This window comes from Oncorhynchus nerka, linkage group LG26, assembly GCF_034236695.1.
Source record: "Oncorhynchus nerka isolate Pitt River linkage group LG26, Oner_Uvic_2.0, whole genome shotgun sequence".
Lineage (NCBI taxonomy): Eukaryota > Metazoa > Chordata > Actinopteri > Salmoniformes > Salmonidae > Oncorhynchus > Oncorhynchus nerka.
The window spans coordinates 36,868,531-36,894,704 of record NC_088421.1 but is presented as its reverse complement, the minus strand read 5'-3'; the positions used below and the strand labels follow the sequence as shown (position 1 = coordinate 36,894,704).

At 47.1% G+C, this 26,174-nt stretch overlaps 1 protein-coding gene across 1 annotated transcript in view; it reads left to right on the top strand.

The window, feature by feature from the left end:
- coro7 (coronin 7) overlaps positions 1 to 26,174 on the top strand; it is a 292,664-nt gene that overhangs the window by 146,434 nt on the left and 120,056 nt on the right. The gene's annotated exons all lie outside the window — the stretch shown is intronic.

Genomic DNA, 26,174 nt, shown 5'->3' with positions numbered 1-26,174 from the left:
AGTATAGACAGGCTGTATTTGACAGTATAGACAGGCTGTATTTGACAGTATAGACAGGCTGTATTTGACAATATAGACAGGCTGTATTTGACAATATAGACAGGCTGTATTTGACAATATAGACAGGCTGTATTTGACAGTATAGACAGGCTGTATTTGACAGTATGGACAGGCTGTATTTGACAGTATGGACAGGCTGTATTTGACAGTATGGACAGGCTGTATTTGACAGTATGGACAGGCTGTATTTGACAGTATGGACAGGCTGTATTTGACAGGCTGTATTTGACAGGCTGTATTTGACAGTATGGACAGGCTGTATTTGACAGTATGGACAGGCTGTATTTGACAGTATAGACAGGCTGTATTTGACAGTATAGACAGGCTGTATTTGACAGTATAGACAGGCTGTATTTGACAGGCTGTATTTGACAGTATAGACAGGCTGTATTTGACAGTATGGACAGGCTGTATTTGACAGTATGGACAGGCTGTATTGACAGTATAGACAGGCTGTATTTGACAGTATAGACAGGCTGTATTTGACAGTATAGACAGGCTGTATTCGACAGTCTGGTTGTATTTCTATGGTGTGGCACACCACTTTATGCTTATCATAGTGGTTTCTCTGTGTGTTTCTCAGTCGTAGGAAAACATGTTTCTGTTTTCATGGCTCACTTAAAACAGTTCTGTCTCTCAATGTGACTTCATTAGTTAAATAAAGGAGAAATAATTGAATAAAACTCCTCTTCCAATCAATTCCCTTCTATTCCAATGCATATACCTGAACCTTCCTTTCTCATCTCCATTCTCCTGTCTCTCTCCATCCTCTATGTGAACGGGACCTTAACAACATAGAGGGCAGACAGCATGAAAAGACCAACAGCTTAGACAAAGAGACTGAGACAGACATGTTTGACCAGAGGAACAGCTAGAGAGAAAATAAAGGGGCCCCGGTTCAGGAACATATTTGAGGGGCCAGTTTGTTCTCAGAGGGCATAGGGACAAAGCTGGTGTGCTGTTGGGTCTTTCAGCCAGACAGTCTTGGATGGTGTGACGGGGAAGAAGAGGGGAAGGGGGGGGTCTTTTAGTAGCACTGGAGTGAAACCACAAGCAATTAACGGATGGACGAGGACACACAGGCTTCAGCTGAGCAGTGCTGCCTGGTTAAAAGTTATGACTGTGAGCTGGTGTTTGAGTAGTGGGCAACAGAGAGAGGCTGAGGCCAGAACAGAGAGGGAGAGGCTGAGGCCAGAACAGAGAGGGAGAGGCTGAGGCCAGAACAGAGAGGGAGAGGCTGAGGCCAGAACAGAGAGAGAGGCTGAGGCCAGAACACAGAGAGAGAGGCTGAGGCCAGAACACAGAGAGAGAGGCTGAGGCCAGAACCAGAGAGACTGACCAGAACACAGAGAGAGGCTGAGGCCAGAACACAGAGGGAGAGGCTGAGGCCAGAACACAGAGAGAGAGGCTGAGGCCAGAACACAGAGAGAGAGGCTGAGGCCAGAACACAGAGAGAGAGGCTGAGGCCAGAACACAGAGAGAGAGGCTGAGGCCAGAACACAGAGGGAGAGGCTGAGGCCAGAACACAGAGGGAGAGGCTGAGGCCAGAACACAGAGGGAGAGGCTGAGGCCAGAACACAGAGGGAGAGGCTGAGGCCAGAACACAGAGGGAGAGGCTGAGGGGAGAGGCTGAGGCCAGAACACAGAGGGAGAGGCTGAGGCCAGAACACAGAGGGAGAGGCTGAGGCCAGAACACAGAGGGAGAGGCTGAGGCCAGAACACAGAGGGAGAGGCTGAGGCCAGAACACAGAGGGAGAGGCTGAGGCCAGAACACAGAGGGAGAGAGGCTGAGGCCAGAACTCAGAGAGGGAGAGTGAGGCCAGAACTCAGAGAGGGAGAGTGGCTGAGGCCAGAACACCTGTGAGTTCCACAGGCACAGAGCAGCAGTGGACCATAGTTTCCATTAGACAGTAAATACAAGCTTTTGAAATAAATAAAAGCCCATAGTTACAGTTTTGCTGGCTAAATGGTCCGGTCCGAGCAGTTCTGCTGCCGCCAGAACTACATGCTGTATACCACCCCTGTTTCATGTACAGTAGCCTTTAAGGATTTGGAATGGAGTAGGGTAATGAGGTGTATCATGGGCAATAGGTGCATTTCAGTGGAGCTTATTTAGTAGCTCTTGGAAACAGAACATTGAGCTTTGGAAATGTGCTTTCATAAATGCATGGTGTGGGCCTCGTTTCACAGGAGCACTGTAAAATAAGCTTTCTCTCAAAGAACCAGCCTTAACCAATTTAGTTTATTTACATATCATATTTGATTGTCCAACATGAGTTTGACCATTTCTTCATTTTGTGGCTGCCTAGAGTGTCCTCATTCCACTGCTGTGGTTCTGAATCCCAGCTGGACTGGGACGGCCCTGGTGTTCATAGACAGCTATGTTTTGATATGTATTAGGCTTAATTCAAATGTTCATGCCTACGCTAAATGACATCAGAGACGCCCAGGTTGTATTTGTTATTTATTAAATCAAATGTTCACACAAATAGCCTGTAGGACAGGTCGTTCACAAATGATATTATACACATATTAGATGTTGAAGTTGTGTTTTACTGCTGTGTAGGCAGCTTGTTCTTCTATGTCCTAATGCGTTACGCACCCAATGCATATGGATGTGTGGCAAATTGTTCGAATGTCAGGTAAAATCAAATCTTGCCGCTTACCTTGTCCGATGCCAAATTCTCCTGGCGGAAACCCTGTACTGGACCATAGCTACTGGGCCAGAGTGGCTGGACCGCTGACGGGCTCCAGGGGTCAGGGACATCCAGGGGAGAGGAGGACCTGTTCAGACTCTTTACCTGCTCTCTCCCTCCCTCTCACATACATACCGACTGTTTACGCACAAATACACACATAGACATGCAGACACACAGTAGCAGCAAACACACACTTCTCTTTGTCAGTGTCCTGTAGGAATCTCTACAGGCTCTGTGGTTAGTACTCCACCCCAGAGGTTGTGTTAACTGGGTCCAGTGTGTCAGTGTCCTGTAGGAATCTCTACAGGCTCTGTGGTTAGTACTCCACCCCAGAGGTTGTGTTAACTGGGTCCAGTGTGTCAGTGTCCTGTAGGAATCTCTACAGGAATCAGGCTCTGTGGTTAGTACTCCACCCCAGAGTTTGTGTTAACTGGGTCCAGTGTGTCAGTGTCCTGTAGGAATCTCTACAGGCTCTGTGGTTAGTACTCCACCCCAGAGGTTGTGTTAACTGGGTCCAGTGTGTCAGTGTCCTGTAGGAATCTCTACAGGCTCTGTGGTTAGTACTCCACCCCAGAGGTTGTGTTAACTGGGTCCAGTGTGTCAGTGTCCTGTAGGAATCTCTACAGGCTCTGTGGTTAGTACTCCACCCCAGAGGTTGTGTTAACTGGGTCCAGTGTGTCAGTGTCCTGTAGGAATCTCTACAGGCTCTGTGGTTAGTACTCCACCCCAGAGGTTGTGTTAACTGGGTCCAGTGTGTCAGTGTCCTGTAGGAATCTCTACAGGCTCTGTGGTTAGTACTCCACCCCAGAGTTTGTGTTAACTGGGTCCAGTGTGTCAGTGTCCTGTAGGAATCTCTACAGGCTCTGTGGTTAGTACTCCACCCCAGAGGTTGTGTTAACTGTTAACTGGGTCCAGTGTGTCAGTGTCCTGTAGGAATCTCTACAGGCTCTGTGGTTAGTACTCCACCCCAGAGGTTGTGTTAACTGGGTCCAGTGTGTCAGTGTCCTGTAGGAATCTCTACAGGCTCTGTGGTTAGTACTCCACCCCAGAGGTTGTGTTAACTGGGTCCAGTGTGTCAGTGTCCTGTAGGAATCCCTACAGGCTCTGTGGTTAGTACTCCACCCCAGAGGTTGTGTTAACTGGGTCCAGTGTGTCAGTGTCCTGTGGAATCACAGGCTCTGGGTTAGGAATACCTGTGAGGATGCTCTGAGATGTCTGGTCTCCCACTGGAAGTCTGTAAGTCGCTCCAGTCTGCTAAATGGTTAGTGTCAGAGGTGTGTTAACTGGGTCCAGTGTGTCAGTGTCCTGAAATCTGGCTCTGACTCACCCCAGAGTTTCTGTTAACTGGGTCCAGCCAAGGACACAGTGGACTCACTGTCAGTCTCTGAGATGGTGGTCTCCTGGTCTACTGTACGCTGCCTGCCTGCCTCAGAGGGTTTGATCATGTGTGGGTGGACACACTGACCTTACTGTCTGACTCACTGGACTCTGAGAGAGTGAGGATGCTCTTGAAGTCTATTGGAATTTCATGGAAGTCTGTTAAGTTCCAGTCCTGGTCTGTCTGCTGGTCTTTGTTCCTCCTCCTGAAACAGAAGTATTGAGCTTTCTGCTCTGCCTCCACCATCTAAAATTATCTCTGCTCCATTCTGCTCTGCTCCATGCTGCTCCATTCTGCCTGCCCACTCTTTGCTCCATCTGCTCTGCTCCATTCTGCTCTGCTCCATTCTGCTCTGCTGCCCATTCTGCTCTGCTCCACTCTCTGCTCTGCTCCATTCTGCTCTGCTCCATTCTGCTCTGCTCCACTCTGCTCTGCTCCATTCTGCTCTGCTCCATTCTGCTCTGCTCCATTCTGCTCTGCTCCATTCTGCTCTGCTCCATTCTGCTCTGCTCCATTCTGCTCTGCTCCATTCTGCTCTGCTCCATTCTGCTCTGCTCCATTCTGCTCCGCTCCATTCTGCTCCGCTCAACCTTTTCTTGGATCACTCTCCCTTACTCCCTCCTGCCCCACTGCTTCCCCAACCACACGTGGCAACAAAAACACTCTCCTTTAAAAGACGGATACAAGCCCTCAAAAACACACACACACACAAGCATCTCAAAACATACGTCTCAACTAACCACCTTTTTGGAGACGTCCCTGAATGAATAAATAGCTCTACCCTTGTCAGGGAGGGGAGGAGAAGGAGCGTTGGAGGCTGGAGTTGGCACCGGTTGCTTGCCTCCTGCCCTTTAGTGGTTTGCTCTAAATGATATCTCTCATGGGGGAAAATATGTGGTGGTTGAGCTGAGCTCAGAGTTGGAGACCCCCACCTCTCTCTCTTTCAGTCATCTACTCTCTCTTGTTTGATTACTCTGTCCTCTCTCTCTCTCTCTCTCTCTCTCTCTCTCAGTCATCTACTCTCTCTTGTTTGATTACTGTCCTGTCTCTCTCTCTCTCTCTCTCTCCATTATCCTTTCTCTCTCTCCCATCTCACCCCCTATTCATCTATTTATTACTCTGTCCTTTCTCTCTCCCTCTCTCACCCCCCCTCTTTGTCTTCTCCCCCACCTCTCTCTCTTTTAGTCATCTACTGAATCAATCTCTCTCTCTCTCCATCTCACCCCCTCTCTCTCCTCTCTCCCCTCAGCCCAGGGTGCTGGTCTGTTCTGTTCTGTTCTGTTCTGTCTGTTCTGTCTGTTCTGTTCTGTCTGCTGTTGATGGATGGTGGATGTATTTATTCTAGGTCTGTGGTTGATGGGGGAAGTCATGAGAGTGAGGGAGGAGGGGCCTGGCTCCTACCTTCCCCAGCCACAGTGAGCCCAAATCGGGCTGATGTTTACTTTCCACTGGGCTGGACCATAACTGGCCCTGGAGCTCAGCTGAGCATCAGCAGTCCTGGCCACAGCCACAGCTCAGAAAGGATGGCGGCAGGCGGGCACACACACACACACACGTGGCGTCAAGCGGCCCCAGCGGGCATTGTTTTTGTTTGTGTTGTGTGGTGATGTTGAGAGCCGGCCTCTCCATGCCTGGCTGTGCCCTGTAGCTCAGTAGAGCGCCACCCTGCATGGGCAGTTTGGAGCCTCCAGTCAGACCAGACTAGTTTAGATAAACCAGTCCAGTACAGAGGAGTCAGCGTCTTGTCACTGGACAGAGAGAGAGCCCTGCCCAGTCCGCTCATATCAGTCTTACTTCACTTTCTTATTTCAAATGTATTTGACAGTGTAAATGCTAAATCAACATGTCTGTAAATGTGCCAGATTCTTCCTGCACGCTACTTTTCAACTGTGGTCCCACTGTGAGGTTGGTTCCATGTTCTGGTGAGAAGAACAAATGCAGGCCTCTGGCCAAAGCAGCATCATTGCCCACTGAAGGAACACTGTAATGGGTTTTTACATGAGTTTGGTCACACATCCACCATAGTTGTTGGAACCAACTATCAGAGCCAGCACAGTTGGGCTCAGGTCAGCTCAGCAGTGTGAAAAGGGCAGTGCTGAGGTATTTTAGTCAGCAGCATCACCTTTTTCTGACCAGTTGATAGATAGATGTAAATGTTCTCAAATGATGAGTCAAACTATCTCCCCCCCCTCTCTGGGCTGACCACCACACACACACACACACATCCTAAATCTGCCACTCTTTCAGAAGTTCAGAAGTAATCACGCTGCAGACGTGTGTGGATTGCCAGGCTTTTCCTGTGGGCCTGGATTAGAGGATTGAAGTGTGTGTGTCAGCTTTGAGTTCAGTTATGCGCTCGTGTGTGTGTCAGCTTTGTCTGCCTGTGTGTCTGCCTTCAAACACGCACGTGTTTAAGTCTAACTCCATGTTAATTACTTGCTCTCCTTGTTACCCCGTCCACCCTCCTCTTTTCTCTTTTTGGTAAATTGAAGGAGGGAATAAACAGGTGTTTGTTGGACGAGGCAGTCGTCTCATTCCTGCAGGGTCAGGGGTCAGAGGTCAGGGGGAATGAGCCCCATAGCAACAGGATGTTTGAAACTCTTTATTCTCTGAGATTAGGGTAGTGTGTGAGTAGACGTGCGTGTTTGGAGTTAAAATGACTAATGAGGGTAGAGGGATGTAAAGTCTGATCTGTGATCAAGGTCCATTCCTAAGCAAGCTGTGTGCCAGCCAGGCCTCTTTGGAAAGGCGCATCACACACACACACACACACAGAGAGACACACTGGACTACACACACACACAGAGACACACTGGACTACACACACACACAGAGATACACTGGACTACACACACACACACACACACACACAGAAACATCCCACATCTAGATCTTAGACAGGTGAGGAGTAAGATCATTCATTCTATATTACTTATCCATTGGTTTTAGCGCCACTATTTGCAGACACACGTCCATTTTCAGAGGTATGTCATGTCCACTGTTGGCCATAAAACCAGCTGGCCAGCCTCGACACATCGTGAGAGCAGTATTGAGATAAAAAGGATTATGGGTACTAATCCGTGCCTGTCACCACCCTCTGCTCAGTGTAAATATAAGTAAACACACACCCTCGCAAACCCAGCTCTGCTCTGAGCACCCTCACTACCATAGACATGGGTTTAAATAGTATTTGTTTTCTTTACAAATAATTTACCTGTGCTTGATTGCGCTTGCCGGACGCAATGGAACCAATAGAGTTGTCACAAAAGTTCAAGCCCCTCCCATCTGACGCCTATCGCTCCAGGCAGGTTTGATCAGACGCTCCACGTATTTGAAGGCAAACGATACTATTTAAACCCAGTGTTGCTGCACACACTACAGAGCTAACTAAACAGCTTTACATCTGAGTTAAGCTATAGGTTTGTAATATCAGCCCCAAACCATGCAGGGAACAGCTGAACCACTAGGTCCACATCTCAGACAGGTACCAGTTCATAGGATCACTCACAGAGCATCACAGCTGAAAACAGGCCCAGCACATCTCAGACAGGTACCGGTTCATAAGATCACTCACAGAGCATCACAGCTGAAAACAGGCCCAGCACATCAGACAGGTACCAGTTCATAGGATCACTCACAGACCATCATAGCTGAGAACAGGCCCAGCACATTTCAGCACAGCATCAAAGCTGTTCTCTGCTGTGGAATCTACAGATGGGTATACAGAACCAGCGTTCATGATGCACTGCTAGCTTGAACGCCCGTTCAGACTGTGTATACAGCGCTGTGTGATAGATGGTGACCGTCTCGGGGGGACGAATCAGGGCCCTCGCAGCTTGACCCCAGGGCGGCGTGCTGCCGGAGAGTTATGGAAGCTGTGCCGGCCGGCCATGTTTTTCTGTTTGTGTTGAATGGTGTGACTGGAGAGTTACTGCTGTTGCTATGTTGAATATGAACATTTTTAAGAGGGAGGGAGGGAGGTTAATCTCTTGTTGAAAGGGGGCTTGGTGAAGTACGAGCGGTTGGCTAGTCTCTTGTTGAAAGGGGGCTTGGTGAAGTATGAGCGGATGGCTAGTCTCTTGTTGAAAGGGGGCTTGGTGAAGTACGAGCGGTTGGCTAGTCTCTTGTTGAAGTACGAGCGGTTGGCTAGTCTCTTGTTGAAGTACGAGCGGTTGGCTAGTCTCTTGTTGAAAGGGGGCTTGGTGAAGTACGAGCGGTTGGCTAGTCTCTTGTTGAAGTACGAGCGGTTGGCTAGTCTCTTGTTGAAAGGGGGCTTGGTGAAGTACGACCGGATGGCTAGTCTCTTGTTGAAAGGGGGCTTGGTGAAGTACGAGCGGTTGGCTAGTCTCTTGTTGAAAAGGGGCTTGTTGAAGTACGAGTGGATGGCTAGTCTCTTGTTGAAAGGGGGCTTGGTGAAGTACGAGCGGATGGCTAGTCTCTTGTTGAAAAGGGGCTTGGTGAAGTACGAGCGGTTGGCTAGTCTCTTGTTGAAAAGGGGCTTGGTGAAGTACGAGCGGTTGGCTAGTCTCTTGTTGAAAGGGGGCTTGGTGAAGTACGAGCGGATGGCTAGTCTCTTGTTGAAAGGGGGCTTGGTGAAGTACGAGCGGATGGCTAGTCTCTTGTTGAAAAGGGGCTTGTTGAAGTACGAGCGGATGGCTAGTCTCTTGTTGAAGTACGAGCGGTTGGCTAGTCTCTTGTTGAAAGGGGGCTTGGTGAAGTACGAGCGGATGGCTAGTCTCTTGTTGAAAGGGGGCTTGGTGAAGTACGAGCGGTTGGCTAGTCTCTTGTTGAAGTACGAGCGGATGGCTAGTCTCTTGTTGAAAGGGGGCTTGGTGAAGTACGAGCGGATGGCTAGTCTCTTGTTGAAAGGGGGCTTGGTGAAGTACGAGCGGTTGGCTAGTCTCTTGTTGAAAGGGGGCTTGTTGAAGTAAGAGCGGATGGCTAGTCTCTTGTTGAAGTCTCTTGTTGAAAGGGGGCTTGGTGAAGTACGAGCGGTTGGCTAGTCTCTTGTTGAAAAGGGGCTTGTTGAAGTACGAGCGGATGGCTAGTCTCTTGTTGAAACGGGGGCTTCTCTTGTTAAAAGGGGGCTTGGTGAAGTACGAGCGGTTGGCTAGTCTCTTGTTGAAAAGGGGCTTGTTGAAGTACGAGCGGATGGCTAGTCTCTTGTTGAAGTAGTCTCTTGTTGAAAGGGGGCTTGGTGAAGTACGAGCGGTTGGCTAGTCTCTTGTTGAAAGGGGGCTTGGTGAAGTACGAGCGGTTGGCTAGTCTCTTGTTGAAAGGGGGCTTGTTGAAGTACGAGCGGATGGCTAGTCTCTTGTTGAAAAGGGCTAGTCTCTTGTTGAAGTACGAGCGGTTGGCTAGTCTCTTGTTGAAGTGGCTAGTCTCTTGTTGAAAGGGGCTTGGTGAAGTACGAGCGGTTGGCTAGTCTCTTGTTGAAAGGGGGCTTGGTGAAGTACGAGCGGTTGGCTAGTCTCTTGTTGAAAAGGGGCTTGGTGAAGTACGAGCGGTTGGCTAGTCTCTTGTTGAAGAATGGCTAGTCTCTTGTTGAAAGGGGGCTTGGTGAAGTACGAGCGGATGGCTAGTCTCTTGTTGAAAAGGGGCTTGGTGAAGTACGAGCGGTTGGCTAGTCTCTTGTTGAAAGGGGGCTTGGTGAAGTACGAGCGGTTGGCTAGTCTCTTGTTGAAAGGGGGCTTGGTGAAGTACGAGCGGATGGCTAGTCTCTTGTTGAAAAGGGGCTTGGTGAAGTACGAGCGGATGGCTAGTCTCTTGTTGAAGTCTCTTCTCTTGTTGAAAGGGGGCTTGGTGAAGTACGAGCGGATGGCTAGTCTCTTGTTGAAAAGGGGCTTGGTGAAGTACGAGCGGTTGAAGTACGAGCGGATGGCTAGTCTCTTGTTGAAAAGGGGCTTGGTGAAGTACGAGCGGATGGCTAGTCTCTTGTTGAAAAGGGGCTTGGTGAAGTACGAGCGGTTGGCTAGTCTCTTGTTGAAAGGGGGCTTGGTGAAGTACGAGCGGTTGGCTAGTCTCTTGTTGAAGTACGAGCGGATGGCTAGTCTCTTGTTGAAAGGGGGCTTGGTGAAGTATGAGAGGTTGGCTTGTCTCTTGTTGAAAAGGGGCTTGGTGAAGTACGAGCGGTTGGCTAGTCTCTTGTTGAAAGGGGGCTTGGTGAAGTACGAGCGGATGGCTAGTCTCTTGTTGAAAAGGGGCTTGGTGAAGTACGAGCGGTTGGCTAGTCTCTTGTTGAAGTACGAGCGGATGGCTAGTCTCTTGTTGAAAGGGGGCTTGGTGAAGTACGAGCGGATGGCTAGTCTCTTGTTGAAAAGGGGCTTGGTGAAGTACGAGCGGTTGGCTAGTCTCTTGTTGAAAGGGGGCTTGGTGAAGTACGAGCGGTTGGCTAGTCTCTTGTTGAAGGGGGCTTGGTGACGAGCGGATGGCTAGTCTCTTGTTGAAAGGGGGCTTGGTGAAGTGAGCGGTTGGCTAGTCTCTTGTTGAAAAGGGGCTTGGTGAAGTACGAGCGGTTGGCTAGTCTCTTGTTGAAAGGGGCCTTGGTGAAGTACGAGCGGATGGCTAGTCTCTTGTTGAAAAGGGGCTTGGTGAAGTTCGAGCGGTTGGCTAGTCTCTTGTTGAAAGCGGGCTTGGTGAAGTACGAGCGGTTGGCTAGTCTCTTGTTGAAAGGGGGCTTGGTGAAGTACGAGCGGTTGGCTAGTCTCTTGTTGAAGTACGAGCGGATGGCTAGTCTCTTGTTGAAAGGGGGCTTGGTGAAGTACGAGCGGTTGGCTAGTCTCTTGTTGAAAGGGGGCTTGGTGAAGTACGAGCGGTTGGCTAGTCTCTTGTTGAAAGGGGGCTTGGTGAAGTACGAGCGGTTGGCTAGTCTCTTGTTGAAGTACGAGCGGATGGCTAGTCTCTTGTTGAAAGGGGGCTTGGTGAAGTATGAGCGGTTGGCTAGTCTCTTGTTGAAAGGGGGCTTGGTGAAGTATCAGCGGTTGGCTAGTCTCTTGTTGAAGATGTGAGCGGATGGCTAGTCTCTTGTTGAAAGGGGGCTTGGTGAAGTACGAGCGGTTGGCTAGTCTCTTGTTGAAAAGGGGCTTGGTGAAGTACGAGCGGTTGGCTAGTCTCTTGTTGAAAGGGGGCTTGGTGAAGTACGAGCGGATGGCTAGTCTCTTGTTGAAAAGGGGCTTGGTGAAGTACGAGCGGTTGGCTAGTCTCTTGTTGAAAGGGGGCTTGGTGAAGTACGAGATTGGTTGGCTGTCTCTTGTTGAAGTACGAGCGGTTGGCTAGTCTCTTGTTGAAAAGGGGCTTGGTGAAGTACGAGCGGATGGCTAGTCTCTTGTTGAAAAGGGGCTTGGTGAAGTACGAGCGGTTGGCTAGTCTCTTGTTGAAGTACGAGCGGTTGGCTAGTCTCTTGTTGAAAAGGGGCTTGGTGAAGTACGAGCGGATGGCTAGTCTCTTGTTGAAAAGGGGCTTGGTGAAGTACGAGCGGTTGGCTAGTCTCTTGTTGAAAGGGGGCTTGGTGAAGTACGAGCGGTTGGCTAGTCTCTTGTTGAAAGGGGGCTGAAGTCTGCGGTTGGCTAGTCTCTTGTTGAAGTACGAGCGGATGGCTGTCTCTTGTTGAAAGGGGGCTTGTGAAGTGGTTGGCTAGTCTCTTGTTGAAAGGGGGCTTGGTGAAGTACGAGCTGTTGGCTAGTCTCTTGTTGAAAGGGGGCTTGGTGAAGTACTGGTTGGCTAGTCTCTTGTTGAAGTACGAGCGGATGGCTAGTCTCTTGTTGAAAGGGGGCTTGGTGAAGTATGAGCGGATGGCTAGTCTCTTGTTGAAAAGGGGCTTGGTGAAGTGTCGGTTGGCTAGTCTCTTGTTGAAAGGGGGCTTGGTGAAGTACGAGCGGTTGGCTAGTCTCTTGTTGAAGTACGAGCGGATGGCTAGTCTCTTGTTGAAAGGGGGCTTGGTGAAGTCGGTTGGCTAGTCTCTTGTTGAAAGGGGCTTGGTGAAGTACGTCGGTCTGGCTAGTCTCTTGTTGAAAGGGGGCTTGGTGAAGTACGTCGGATGGCTAGTCTCTTGTTGAAAAGGGGCTTGGTGAAGTCGGTTGGCTAGTCTCTTGTTGAAAGGGGGCTTGGTGAAGTACGAGCGGTTGGCTAGTCTCTTGTTGAAGTACGAGCGGTTGGCTAGTCTCTTGTTGAAAGGGGCTTGGTGAAGTACGAGCGGATGGCTGTCTCTTGTTGAAAAGGGGCTTGGTGAAGTACGAGCGGTTGGCTAGTCTCTTGTTGAAAGGGGGCTTGGTGAAGTACGAGCGGTTGGCTAGTCTCTTGTTGAAGTACGGCCTAGTCTCTTGTTGAAAGGGGGCTTGTGAAGTACGAGCGGTTGGCTAGTCTCTTGTTGAAAGGGGGCTTGGTGAAGTACGAGCGGATGGCTAGTCTCTTGTTGAAAGGGGGCTCTCTTGTCTCTTGTTGAAAGGGGGCTTGGTGAAGTACGAGCGTTGGCTGTCTCTTGTTGAAAGGGGGCTTGGTGAAGTACGAGCGGTTGGTTGGATTTGGTTTGTTGTCTTAATCCAGAGTGTCCATGTAAATCAGTTCAGCTGCTCTGTAGACTCAAACAGTCTCCCACCAACTCATTAACCCTCAAACACACTGTGTCTGTCTCTCTCTCGCCCTGTCTGTGCCTGTGTCTGTGTGCGTGCGGGGTGCAGGTCTGCTCCAGTTAGCATCATCACTGTAATAGGATGTGTATTAATCTTTCAGCACCAGGTCTTGGCGCTCGTTGTTTTGGGTTGTGCTGTAACCCTCTTGGGTGATGTTCATCATCCCTCCTCATCCGCTGTCATCCAGACTGTATTGGTTTGGTTGTCTGCTGCATGGCCTGTTCTCTATGTGTGTGTGGTTTATCTCTGTCTTTCGCTGTCTCTCTCTCTCTTTTCTGTCTCTCTCTCTCTTTTCTGTCTCTCTCTCTCTTTTCTGTCTCTCTCTCTCTTTTCTGTCTGTCTGTCTGTCTGTCTGTCTGTCTGTCTGTCTGTCTGTCTGTCTGTCTCTCTGTCTGTCTGTGTCTCTGTCTCTGTGTCTGTCTGTCTCCCTCTCTCTGTGCCTGCATGCCTGTCTGTCTGTCTGCCTGTCTCCCTCTCTCTGTGCCTACATGCCTGTCTGTCTGCCTGTCTGTCTGTCTGTCTGTCTGTCTGTCTCTGTCTGTCTGTCTGTCTGTCTGTCTGTCTGTCTGTCTGTCTCTGTCTCTGTCTGTCTCCCTCTCTGTGCCTGCATGCCTGTCTGTCTGTCTGCCTGTCTCCCTCTCTCTGTGCCTGCATGCCTGTCTGTCTGTCTGCCTGTCTCCCTCTCTGTGCTGCATGCCTGTCTGTGTCTGTCTGTCTCCCTCTCTCTGTGCCTGCATGCCTGTCTGTCTGTCTGCCTGTCTCCTCTCTCTGTGCCTGCATGCCTGTCTGTCTGTCTGCCTGTCTCCCTCTCTCTGTGCCTGCATGCCTGTCTGTCTGTCTGCCTGTCTCCCTCTCTCTGTGCCTGCATGCCTGTCTGTCTGTCTGCCTGTCTCCCTCTCTCTGTGCCTGCATGCCTGTCTGTCTGTCTGCCTGTCTCCCTCTCTCTGTGCCTGCATGCCTGTCTGTCTGTCTGCCTGTCTCCCTCTCTCTGTGCCTGCATGCCTGTCTGTCTGTCTGCCTGTCTGTCTGCATGCCTGTCTGTCTGTCTGCCTGTCTCCCTCTCTCTGTGCCTGCATGCCTGTCTGTCTGTCTGCCTGTCTCCCTCTCTCTGTGCCTGCATGCCTGTCTGTCTGTCTGCCTGTCTCCCTCTCTCTGTGCCTACATGCCTGTCTGTCTGTCTGCCTGTCTCCCTCTCTCTGTGCCTACATGCCTGTCTGTCTGTCTGCCTGTCTGTCTGTCTGGAAGATGCCAGTAGTCCGTGAAGAGGAGAGATTCTGTATAATAATCCCTCTGTAGTTGTTGAGGAGTTTGTGTCAGTCAGTCATATCAGATGACACACTATGGTGAAATGATTTGGTTGATTGATAGCATGTGTCTCTATTGTAATGGAAAGATAATGTCACAGAAGAAGTGTTGCTGATTGCATGGTCTACTCCTATTCTAACCAATATGCTACATCATTGTTCCCAGCTGATGCAGATGTTCAGTAATACTGCACATCTCAACCTAAAGGGACATTTAAAAGTGTAGTGAACGGAGACTGTGTTTAAAAGCCAAATTTAAAATAACCTGACTGAGAAATATTTATTTGTACATTTCAGCAGACACTCTTATCCAAAGCGACTTACAGTAGTGAGTGGATACATTTTCATTAGCATTGTTTACAAACCATTTCCTGTGCATTTGAATGTCCAAAGGCATCTACCTGAAATCAGGCAGGGGTTTGGTGATCAGCCTGAGAGAGAGTAAACCTGGCTTTGGGAAAGACCCCCCCCCGTCTCTCAGCCAGCTCTACATTCCTGAGCCCGGCCCAGTCAGGAAGTGAGCGGCAGACCCAGCAGGCCAGATTACTTCCATCCTGACACAAGTTGTGTCCCAAATGTCATCCTATTCATTACATAGTGCACTAATTTTTTACCAGGGCCCATAGTGCACTATGTAGTGAATAGGGTGCCATGTGGGACACAGTCCTGCCTCTGTACAGTACCTCAGTCTGTCTACTGTATTAGAATGTGTTCTACAGTTCTTCATTCAGTCACAGTCCTGTCTCTGTACAGTACCTCAGTCTGTCTACTGTATTAGAATGTGTTCTACAGTTCTTCATTCAGTCACAGTCCTGTCTCTGTACAGTACCTCAGTCTGTCTACTGTATTAGAATGTGTTCTACAGTTCTTCATTCAGTCACAGTCCTGTCTCTGTACAGTACCTCAGTCTGTCTACTGTATTAGAATGTGTTCTACAGTTCTTCATTCAGTCACAGTCCTGTCTCTGTACAGTACCTCAGTCTGTCTACTGTATTAGAATGTGTTCTACAGTTCTTCATTCAGTCACAGTCCTGTCTCTGTACAGTACCTCAGTCTGTCTACTGTATTAGAATGTGTTCTACAGTTCTTCATTCAGTCACAGTCCTGTCTCTGTACAGTACCTCAGTCTGTCTACTGTATTAGAATGTGTTCTACAGTTCTTCATTCAGTCACAGTCCTGTCTCTGTACAGTACCTCAGTCTGTCTACTGTATTAGAATGTGTTCTACAGTTCTTCATTCAGTCACAGTCCTGTCTCTGTACAGTACCTCAGTCTGTCTACTGTATTAGAATGTGTTCTACAGTTCTTCATTCAGTCACAGTCCTGTCTCTGTACAGTACCTCAGTCTGTCTACTGTATTAGAATGTGTTCTACAGTTCTTCATTCAGTCACAGTCCTGTCTCTGTACAGTACCTCAGTCTGTCTACTGTATTAGAATGTGTTCTACAGTTCTTCATTCAGTCACAGTCCTGTCTCTGTACAGTACCTCAGTCTGTCTACTGTATTAGAATGTGTTCTACAGTTCTTCATTCAGTCACAGTCCTGTCTCTGTACAGTACCTCAGTCTGTCTACTGTATTAGAATGTGTTCTACAGTTCTTCATTCAGTCACAGTCCTGTCTCTGTACAGTACCTCAGTCTGTCTACTGTATTAGAATGTGTTCTACAGTTCTTCATTCAGTCACAGTCCTGCCTCTGTACAGTACCTCAGTCTGTCTACTGTATTAGAATGTGTTCTACAGTTCCTCATTCAGTCACAGTCCTGTCTCTGTACAGTACCTCAGTCTGTCTACTGTATTAGAATGTGTTCTACAGTTCTTCATTCAGTCACAGTCCTGTCTCTGTACAGTACCTCAGTCTGTCTACTGTATTAGAACGTGGTTCTACAGTCTATTTCAGCCACACCCATTGCTGACAGGTGTAAAATCGAGCACACCACCATGCAATCTCCATAGACAAACATTGGCAATAGAATGGCCTTACTGAAGAGCTCAGTGACTTTCAACGTGGCACCGTCATAGGATGCCACCTTTCCAACAAGTCAGTTCGTCAAATGTCTGCCCTGCTAGAGCTACCCCGGTCAATTATAAATGCCTTTAGTGTGAAGTGGAAACGTCAAGGAGCAACAACGGCTCAGCCGCAAATTGATAGGCCACACAAGCTCACGGCACGGGACCACCGAGTGCTGTCCTCATTTGCAAAGCTCACTACCGAGTTCCAAACTGCCTCTGGAAGCAACGTCAGCACAATAACTGTTTGTTGGAAGCTTCATGAAATGGGTTTCCATGGCCGAGCAGCCTCACACAAGCCTAAGATCACCATGCGTGATGGCAAGTGTCGGCTGGAGTGGTATAAAGCTCGCGCCATTGGACTCTGGAGCAGTGGAAACGCTCTCTGGAGTGATGAATCACGCTTCACCATCTAGCAGTCCGATGGATGAATCTGGGTTTGGCGGATGCCAGGAGAACGTTACCTGCCCCAAGGCATAGCGCCAACTGTAAAGGTTGGTGGATGAGGAATAATGGTCTGGGGCTGTTTTTCATGGTTTGGGCCCCTTAGTTCCAGTTTAAGGAAATCTTAACGCTACAGCATATAATGATGTTCTAGAAGATTCTGTGCTTCCAACTTTGTGGCAACAGTTTGGGGAAGGCCCTTTCCTGTTTCAGCATGACAATGCCCCGTGCACAAAGCGAGATCCATACAGAAATGGTTTGTCTAGATTGGTGTGGAAGAACTTGACCGGTCTGCACAGAGCCCTGACCTCAACCCCATTGAACACATTTGGGATGAATTGAAACACCGACTGCGAGCCAGGCCTAATCGCCCAACATCAGTGCCCGATATCACTAATGCTCTTGTGGCTGAATGGAAGCAAATTCCCCCAGAAATGTTCCAACATCTAGTGAAGGGCCCTCCCAGAAGAGCAGGGGCTGTTATAGCAGCAAAGGGGGGACCAACTCCATATTAATGCCCATTATTTTGGAATGAGATGTTCGACGAACAGGTGTCCACATACTTTTGGTCACGTGGCGTGTGTATATATACACAATTTAGAATACAAAAAACAGTTCATGGTAAGCACAAATGAAACATCACAAATCACCCAGATAAACATTAATCCACAAATAATTCCTCAATCAGTACCTTAAATTGCCTCTGAATCAGAGAGGTGTGGGGGCTGCCTTAAACAACATCCACGTTATCGGCGCCCAGGCAACAGTGGGTTAACTGCCTTGCTCAGGGGCAGAATGACAGATGTTTACCTTGTCAGCTCTATATCACCATAATCAAGAACATATAAAAAGGTTGACTGAATAATCTGCTTCCTGCTGCTCAGAGAAAGGCACAATCTGTTTCTATTGAAAAATCTATTTTAAATCTTAGCATCTTAACCAGCTCATCTATTGGTTTTTAAACGTTAAATCCATATCCATCCAAATGCCTCAGTATTTATACGTGGGAACATGTTCCATTGGAGAACCATCTACCGAGTGAACATGTAGTTCATCTGAAATATTCTTACAAGAGTTTAAAAACATGTATTTAGTTTTTGCCCGTATTAAGCACAAGTTTTATATCAGCAAGGGCTTCGTGCATAACTGTAAAATCAGCCAGATCAACAGTCAATAGCATCCATAATACTATCATCCACATATAGATGAAGTTCACCATTTTGAACAGATTGACTCATGGTGTTACATGAATAGTGAAAAGAGCAGGTCCCAGAATGGACCCCTGTGGTACACCTTTATGTACTTCAAGAAATTCACACTTAATCCCATCCATCACGATGGCCTAAGTTCTGTCACTAAGATAATCATGAAACCAAGAACAGGCGTCAGAGCTCAGGCCTATCCATGACAAATTATTCAATAAAATAGCATGACCAACAGTATCAAAAGCTTTTGGCAGGTCCACAAACAAAGCAGCACATTTCATTGTAGTATCTAAAGTGTTGACAAGATCATTAACAACTAAAGTGGTTGCTGTAATAGTGCTATGGCCAGGCCTGAACCCTGATCAGTTTACATTCAAAATACATTTCTCACATAAAAAAGAGCAAAGTTGTACATTTACCAAGGATTCTGGAATCTTCGCTAAACAGGGAAGCCTTAAAATGGGGTGATAATATTTAAGATCCCTACTGTCTCCGTCCTTATGGAGTGGCAGCATGAGTTGATTTACATACTTTTGGAATATTTCCTGATAACGATGTTAAACAAAATAAATGTGGGTAATTGAGCCAACAATGATGGTGCTGCACACTTAGGCAGACCAGGATCCACTTTGTCAGCCCCTGTGGATATCTTGTTGTCTATTGCTAGCAAAGCATCCAGGACTTATTTTTCTGTAAATAGCCTCATAGAAAAGCTTTGACTACCATTTCTCTGATCATTCAGCATGTTTACTCTTCCAGCATCCAGCACAACAACATTATGAATAGGCTTAAAGTTCTTTCAAAGAGAGAGCCTGCTGAAATAACATGGTGATTAAATGCATCAATGATGCCTTTTTTTCTGTAATATGGCCAGTGTCTAATTTGTTGTGGCAGAGAGGAGGAAGTAGAACCCTTCAGGGATTTGACAGTTTTCCAGAATTTAGCCGGGTTCCCATTACAATCATAAAGATAATAATCAGATTTAGCCTTTCTGATTTGTCTTACACATTCATTCCTCAGTTGCTTAAAAGCTTTCCAGTCCAGGCCTAAGCCTGAGTTCCTGGCCTTGACCCAAGCATCATCTCTTTCATGAATGATTTCTGATAACTGCATAGTGTACCAGGCATTCAATCTACCTTTAACCCTGACATGTTTTGAAGGCTGCATGATTATCCACATAGCATTGAAGACATCTGCAAAGAGGATCCAAGCTAATCAGGTTCAGGGATAACTGAAGTATTGTCAAGGTCACTAGTATAAAGATCATGTGAAAAAGACGGTTCACTAAAGTTTTTAAAGTTCCTCTTTGTAAAGACACAAGGATTAGATTTGTGTATTCTCACATCTCACATTCTCTGGTGTATTCATAAAAATGTGATCAACCAGAGATGCCTTTGAAGGATCTTTAGGATTGGGCCGTGTAGGCTTAGTCACCAGCTGGGTTAGGTTTAGATCATTACACATGCTTTTTAGATCATAATTTAGGTCACCCAGGATAATAACCTCTGAATTAGTAAACAAACTAGTTAAGTCCTCGAGTGCACAAAGGTTAGCTAAGGGAGGACGGTAGATCCCTATAACAGTTATAGATACATTTCTCCCCAGACAAAGGCTAAACGATAGGAGTTAACATTTTGGAGCAAGGGAAATGGATTTCAGTAAAGAGACGGATAAGTTATTTTAAATAAAAAATGGCCACTCCACCACCACCTACTCTGTCTGTATTAATATCATATTCCAGAATGTCCCCAGAGATCCATGTTTCAGTCAATACCAGAATATCCAGATTAGTCTGCATAACCCAGATCTTAATGTAACTTAGTTTAGGAAGTTAGTTCCTAATGTTCAACCCAAGACCTTTACGATTTTTTATGTCATATGGAAACTCCAACTCAAACAAGCAATGTTCAGTAGGTGGTTGCAGGCCCTGTCTGATGGTTGATATTGATATAGTTGGTATGGCTATAAGAGTGTATAGAACTCTATCCCTAGTAGTAATAGAGGAAGGAGAAGAAATTGTAATTACTTTTCCAAGATTAGAACCATAGGGCCCGAGGTCGCAGCCAATGTCAATATGAGGAGCTCTTCGAGTAACCAATGATGGAATGTTATAAACTGACTTACATGGGCTTTGGTTGCTATCGTGCAACAGCCCAAGCCCTCTACGTGATGTGAAAACCGAGGGGGTATTCAAGTTTATGGAATTCACATTGGAACTAAAGCGCTGGGTGAGCAGACCACAGTGGGTTCCTCTTTTGAGCTAACAATAGCAAATCTAAGAGTGGAGTTGAAAGGAATGGGAACAAGATTACAACTGACAACACCCCTGGCAGTATAGACAACAGTACAAGGATAACGCTTAGAGAGGATGGCTTAGACTGTCACTGAGTCAGTATCTTAACGCAGCCTTGAAATATGAAAAGGGCTCCCCGATGATTTGGGTGAAGCCCATCATCCCTATAGAGCATCTTTTGTTTCCAAAAAGTGTTGAAATTGTCAGTAAAAGTTATGCCAACATAGTGGCAGTAGTCTTTAATCCAGCTAAGAGCCTGCTGAACCTTACACAGCTGCGACCCAGTGACTGCATCAGACCAGAGACTTTTAGGGTGTTGATCAGCTCAGTAAAACCCTGTTTGATCAGCTCAGTAAAACCCTGTTTGATCAGCTCTGTAAAACCCTGTTTGATCAGCTCTGTAAAACCCTGTTTGATCAGCTCTGTAAAACCCTGTTTGATCAGCTCAGTAAAACCCTGTTTGATCAGCTCAGTAAAACCCTGTTTGATCAGCTCAGTAAAACCCTGTTTGATCAGCTCAGTAAAACCCTGTTTGATCAGCTCAGTAAAACCCTGTTTGAAAAAACCCTGTTTGATCAGCTCAGTAAAACCCTGTTTGATCAGCTCAGTAAAACCCTGTTTGGTCAGCTCAGTAAAACCCTGTTTGATCAGCTCAGTAAAACCCTGTTTGATCAGCTCAGTAAAACCCTGTTTGATCAGCTCAGTAAAACCCTGTTTGATCAGCTCAGTAAAACCCTGTTTGGTCAGCTGTTTGATCAGCTCAGTAAAACCCTGTTTGATCAGCTCAGTAAAACCCTGTTTGGTCAGCTCAGTAAAACCCTGTTTGATCAGCTCAGTAAAACCCTGTTTGATCAGCTCAGTAAAACCCTGTTTGATCAGCTCTGATTGACCCTGTTTGGTGTCATTTGATCCCATGTGAACTACGACAGTAGCAGCCCCGGGTGGGGGTACTGGAGAACCGGAGTTGGGAAATGCTGCTTGAGAGGAGGTGACACTGTCTGTCTGTCTGAACGCTCCAGGCAGGACAGGTGACTGAACATCAGTGTGATGGGAATAGCTAGTGACAGACCGACTGAAGGCCAGTACTGAAGTCTGTTAGAGTATTGTACATAGCCCCATATCACAGAGTGTATTTTAGGCCCACTCTCAAATCAAATCTTATCCCCTAACCCAGTGGTTCTCAATCCTGGTTTGTTTTTGCCTTTAGCACTGTACACCTGATTGAAATCTTTAAAGTGTGATGATGAGTTGATCATTTGAATCAGTTGTGTAGTGCTGGGGCAAAAACAAAAAGGTGCATCTCTTTGTGTCCCCTGGACCAGAGTTCGTCCTGCCCTAACCTCTAACCTCTAACCCCTAGACACTGAAATAATCATGTGTTTAAAGATCCAATGCAGACGTTTTTATCTCAATATCAAATCGTTTCTACCTTACTGTGATTGTTTTAAATTAAAATGGTCCAAACGAAACAACAATATCTTAGTAAAATGCAATTTCTCAAGAAATCATTTTGTTAGGACTGTTTGGGAGTGGTCTGAGGGAGGGGTCTAATTGGAGAAGGAGGGATGTGTAACCTGAAAACTAGCTGTTTTTTACAGAGAGGAGGGAAAACTCTATTTTTTTAATTGGTCTATTAACTTTTACCGCTTGGTGATGTCATCAGGTCTACCCAGCCAGACAAGCTGAAATTTCAGGCGGTCTTTTCAAACCGCTCTTACACTGAAAGGGGCGTTATCCTAATTTTCACAATTTCACAGTATTATTCTGACCTCATGTTGTGGAAACTGCCCCTTTAAAGTAAAATTACTTCCGCCATGCTGCTTACACTTATCCAATCAGATCTATATACGAGTGTCTAATGGGTAGGGCCTGTGGTCTTAGGGACTAGAGGCTAGGTGTTAGGGATCGATTTGGGATTCATTACATTACTACCAGTCCTATACAGCTGGCTGTTATAACCAGCCCAGCGCTCTGATCGATTACAGCGGGGCTCAAGTAGGAACATCTGAATTAAAGAGCCTTGCTCAAGGCTACAACAGCTCTTATACGTCCCAGGTAAGAGGATGGCTCAAGGCTACAACAGCTCTTATATGTCCCAGGTAAGAGGATAGCTCAAGGCTGCAACAGCTCTTATATGTCCCAGGTAAGAGGATGGCTCAAGGCTACAACATCTCTTATATGTCCCAGGTAAGAGGATAGCTCAAGGCTACAACAGCTCTTATATGTCCCAGGTAAGAGGATGGCTCAAGGCTACAACAGCTCTTATATGTCCCAGGTAAGAGGATGGTCAAGGCTACAACAGCTCTTATATGTCCCAGGTAAGAGGATGGCTCAAGGCTACAACAGCTCTTATATGTCCCAGGTAAGAGGATAGCTCAAGGCTACAACAGCTCTTATATGTCCCAGGTAAGAGGATGGCTCAAGGCTACAACAGCTCTTATATGTCCCAGGTAAGAGGATGGCTCAAGGCTACAACAGCTCTTATATGTCCCAGGTAAGAGGATGGCTCAAGGCTACAACAGCTCTTATATGTCCCAGGTAAGAGGATGGCTCAAGGCTACAACAGCTCTTATATGTCCCAGGTAAGAGGATAGCTCAAGGCTACAACCGCTCTTATATGTCCCAGGTAAGAGGATGGCTCAAGGCTACAACAGCTCTTATATGTCCCAGGTAAGAGGATGGCTCAAGGCTACAACAGCTCTTATATGTCCCAGGTAAGAGGATGACTCAAGGCTACAACAGCTCTTATATGTCCCAGGTAAGAGGATGGCTCAAGGCTACAACAGCTCTTATATGTCCCAGGTAAGAGGATGGCTCAAGGCTACAACAGCTCTTATATGTCCCAGGTAAGAGGATGCTCAAGGCTACAACAGCTCTTATATGTCCCAGGTAAGAGGATGGCTCAAGGCTACAACAGCTCTTATATGTCCCAGGTAAGAGGATGGCTCAAGGCTACAACAGCTCTTATATGTCCCAGGTAAGAGGCTGCTCAAGGCTACAACAGCTCTTATATGTCCCAGGTAAGAGGATAGCTCAAGGCTACAACAGCTCTTATAATGTAATGTAAATGTAAATGTAAGAGGATGGCTCAAGGCTACAACAGCTGTGACAAATCAACACAGAGGCAGCCTCGTGACTCCTCATTACAGAACAAGGTTCAGACGGCCTTACAAAGCAGCAGGCTCCTCTCTCCATCCAAAGTCAAACAAAAGCCTCAAGTAGCCTTAATATCTCAAGGACATCTCCCATAGGATACATACTTTTACACACAAGTCAGATAGACTAACAACCCAGAAACAGCTGGGTCCTGTTCATTAGGCACTAAATGGAGGAAAATGGACTGAAAAAAGGAGGGATGACCTGGACTCTCATTTTTGTTTTCTGTTGTAAAATGTTTTAAATCAAGATATGTGCTGTAGCCACTAGCCAGGTACACTGACAATATCCCCAGCAGTAATAACACGTGGTCATTGGTCACTTCGAGAACCAATCGGGGATCAAGTCTTATCTTTCTTGGCCAATAGAGTCTAATTGAGCTCATCTCGTCTCTGGAATCTCCATTGATTCATCAGATCAGTCAAACTGTTGTTATCAGTGGACCAAGTAAACACATGTGTTTCTCTTCCAACCACCTCCCTGTTTCATTAATGCCAGATTTACCCCCTCTTTTCTCCGGAATAATTAACATCCTCGTTCCCACCCCAGCTCCCCCCCTCATTCCTGTGAAATGAGAAGCACAGTTGTGGTGCGTTCCAGAATGACAGGCTGTTCAGATTAGATGCATGTGCTTTAATTCCAGGCTCACTTTTGGAAGCCATGTTGAACTTACCCCCACACCCACCCACCAGCCCCTGTCCGTGAACAATTCTTTACACGTCAGCAACTAGTCTCTGCAGAGTCGTGGGATTTCAGTGCACGTAGCCCTGCATGGACCTTAATCATTATTTGACACAGTTTCTCTCCCTCTATTGCTCGCTATATTTCTACCCTGCTTTTTGCCCTCTACCCTGCTTTACCATAGATATACTGTAGCACATCCACACCTGCCTTAAGCCAACCCATGTGACTGACTTCCAGTAAGCATTCGACCACAGTGTAGAAAGGGAGGGAGGAGGTATCTCCAGGGGGATTATGATCCTGTTTGTTTTATATCTCATAATCTACTGAACAGCATGTGAAATCGACTGCATGTGTTCACCACAAATTTATTGCAGTGAAAAGCACATAAAACCAAACCAAAGCCTCCCCCTTAGCCTCCTCTCCTTCCTTCTCCTCTCCTCTTTCCTCTCCTGTCATCCCTCACTGTCAGACGGGCATCCGCTGCCCTCTCATGCCCTTTGATCCATCCGTTGACTTTGGCACTAGAGGGAACGCACAGGGCATCACTTACTGCCAGCTGTACTTACTGCCAGCTGTAAAGTAGTACACCACCCTTCAGCTCTCACATCTTTACTATTATTACAGAGAGAGAGAGGGAGAGGGAGAGGAAATGCCAATTCGAAGCCACACTACGACCCGTGTTTTAACACATTGTCCTTGGCAGACTCCCTTCAAGCCCTGGTTTTGGAAAAGAAGCTAAAACTAAAAATGAGAGGGAAGAGAGCGGGAGTGGTGGAGGGAAAGAACGATTGAGAAAAAAGTTTAAAAATATTTACTCAGCAATAATTTTGTGTGGAATTTTTCAGGATGATAATTTGAAAAAGGCTTCATTCACGGCTACAATGGCTCCTTTGATTGGCGCATGCAGCTTGAGCAGCGTCGGGGTCGGCCCCTCGCCAGAGGCCAGGTCTGTTAAAGCCAAGGGGAAGAAAAGAGGCCTGTTTCACAGAAGGAAAAGAGAGAAACAGACACATGCTCTCCCTGTGTTTCTCTCTTTCTTTCCCTCTCTCTCTCTCTCTTTCCCTCTCTCTCTCTCTCTCTTTCTCTCTCTCTTTCTCTCTCTCTTTCCTCTCTCTTTCCCTCTCTCTCTCTCTCTCCCTCCCTCTCTCTCTCTTTCTCTCTCTCTCTCTCTTTCTCTCTCTCTCTCTCTCTTTCTCTCTCTCTCTCTCTCTCTTTCCCTCTTTCTCTCTCTCTCTCTTTCCCTCTCTCTCTCTCTCTCTCTTTCCCTCTCTCTCTCTCTCTTTCCCAGTCTGTCTTTCTTATCCACACAGAGCTCAAGTACTAGTATTCACCGTCACATACATGATTGTTTGAGACTGCAGTTGAACCTGTGTTAACTCTGCGAGGCAGAAATGCTGATTTTTCCCCCAACTATGCCAACATATGAGGTGAGAGGGAGGGAGACAAGAGAAGAAGAACATTTTTGAAAAACAAAGGCTGAACCTGCTGCGTGTGTGTTACTGGTGACTCTCTGGGTATACTTGATTGTTTTCACTCAGAACCAAGTGAAATAATAGGTGTCTTCAGGACCGCAGTGGAGCTGTTTTATGTGTTTGTGTTGGTGCTGGGACTGAGCACAACAGCTAGCAGCTGGATGCCTGTACCTGAGCCAAGCTGTGTGTGTGTGGACATAATGTACAGTCAGCCCTGTACCTGTAAACTTGTGTATGGTCAGAGGTTAATATATTATGTACGCTAACAAACAATGCTAACCCATTAGCTCCGGGTCAGGGACCCTGTCTGCGGTACAAATCACTATTAATATTTAGCCTCTGTGTGGTTTCAATCATATTTTTTACCTTCGCCTCCAGCTATTGAGGGAAAAATACCAAGACCCCCCTAAACAGTCTGGTGAGAAGTTTGTGTTGGGTGGTGCTCTGCTGGAGGGGGGAATGTAACACTCTGTTGGACACATTGGATTATTAATGAAGCACTACTTGGAGGTGGTGGTAGTCAGATCCAAGGACATGGAAGAGCTAACAGATACGGATACATAAAAACAATGTGTTCTCTCTCAGGCTCACACACATCGGTGTGTATGTGTGGGGAGGAGGCGAAGGGGTATGTGAGTGGGGGGGGTTGCGAACTGCCTGCCAGACTTGACATCCTGACAGGTTTAATAACTGGCTCAATCATGCCTCCCTCTCTTCCCGCTGGCTCCTTCTTCCCTCGCTTCCCAGAGTGATGGCTGAATGAAGAAGGTGAAGTTGATGATAGACTTAATCTATTGCTTCACTGCCAGTCAAAAAAACAGACGATTTAGAACAGGGCTCTCCA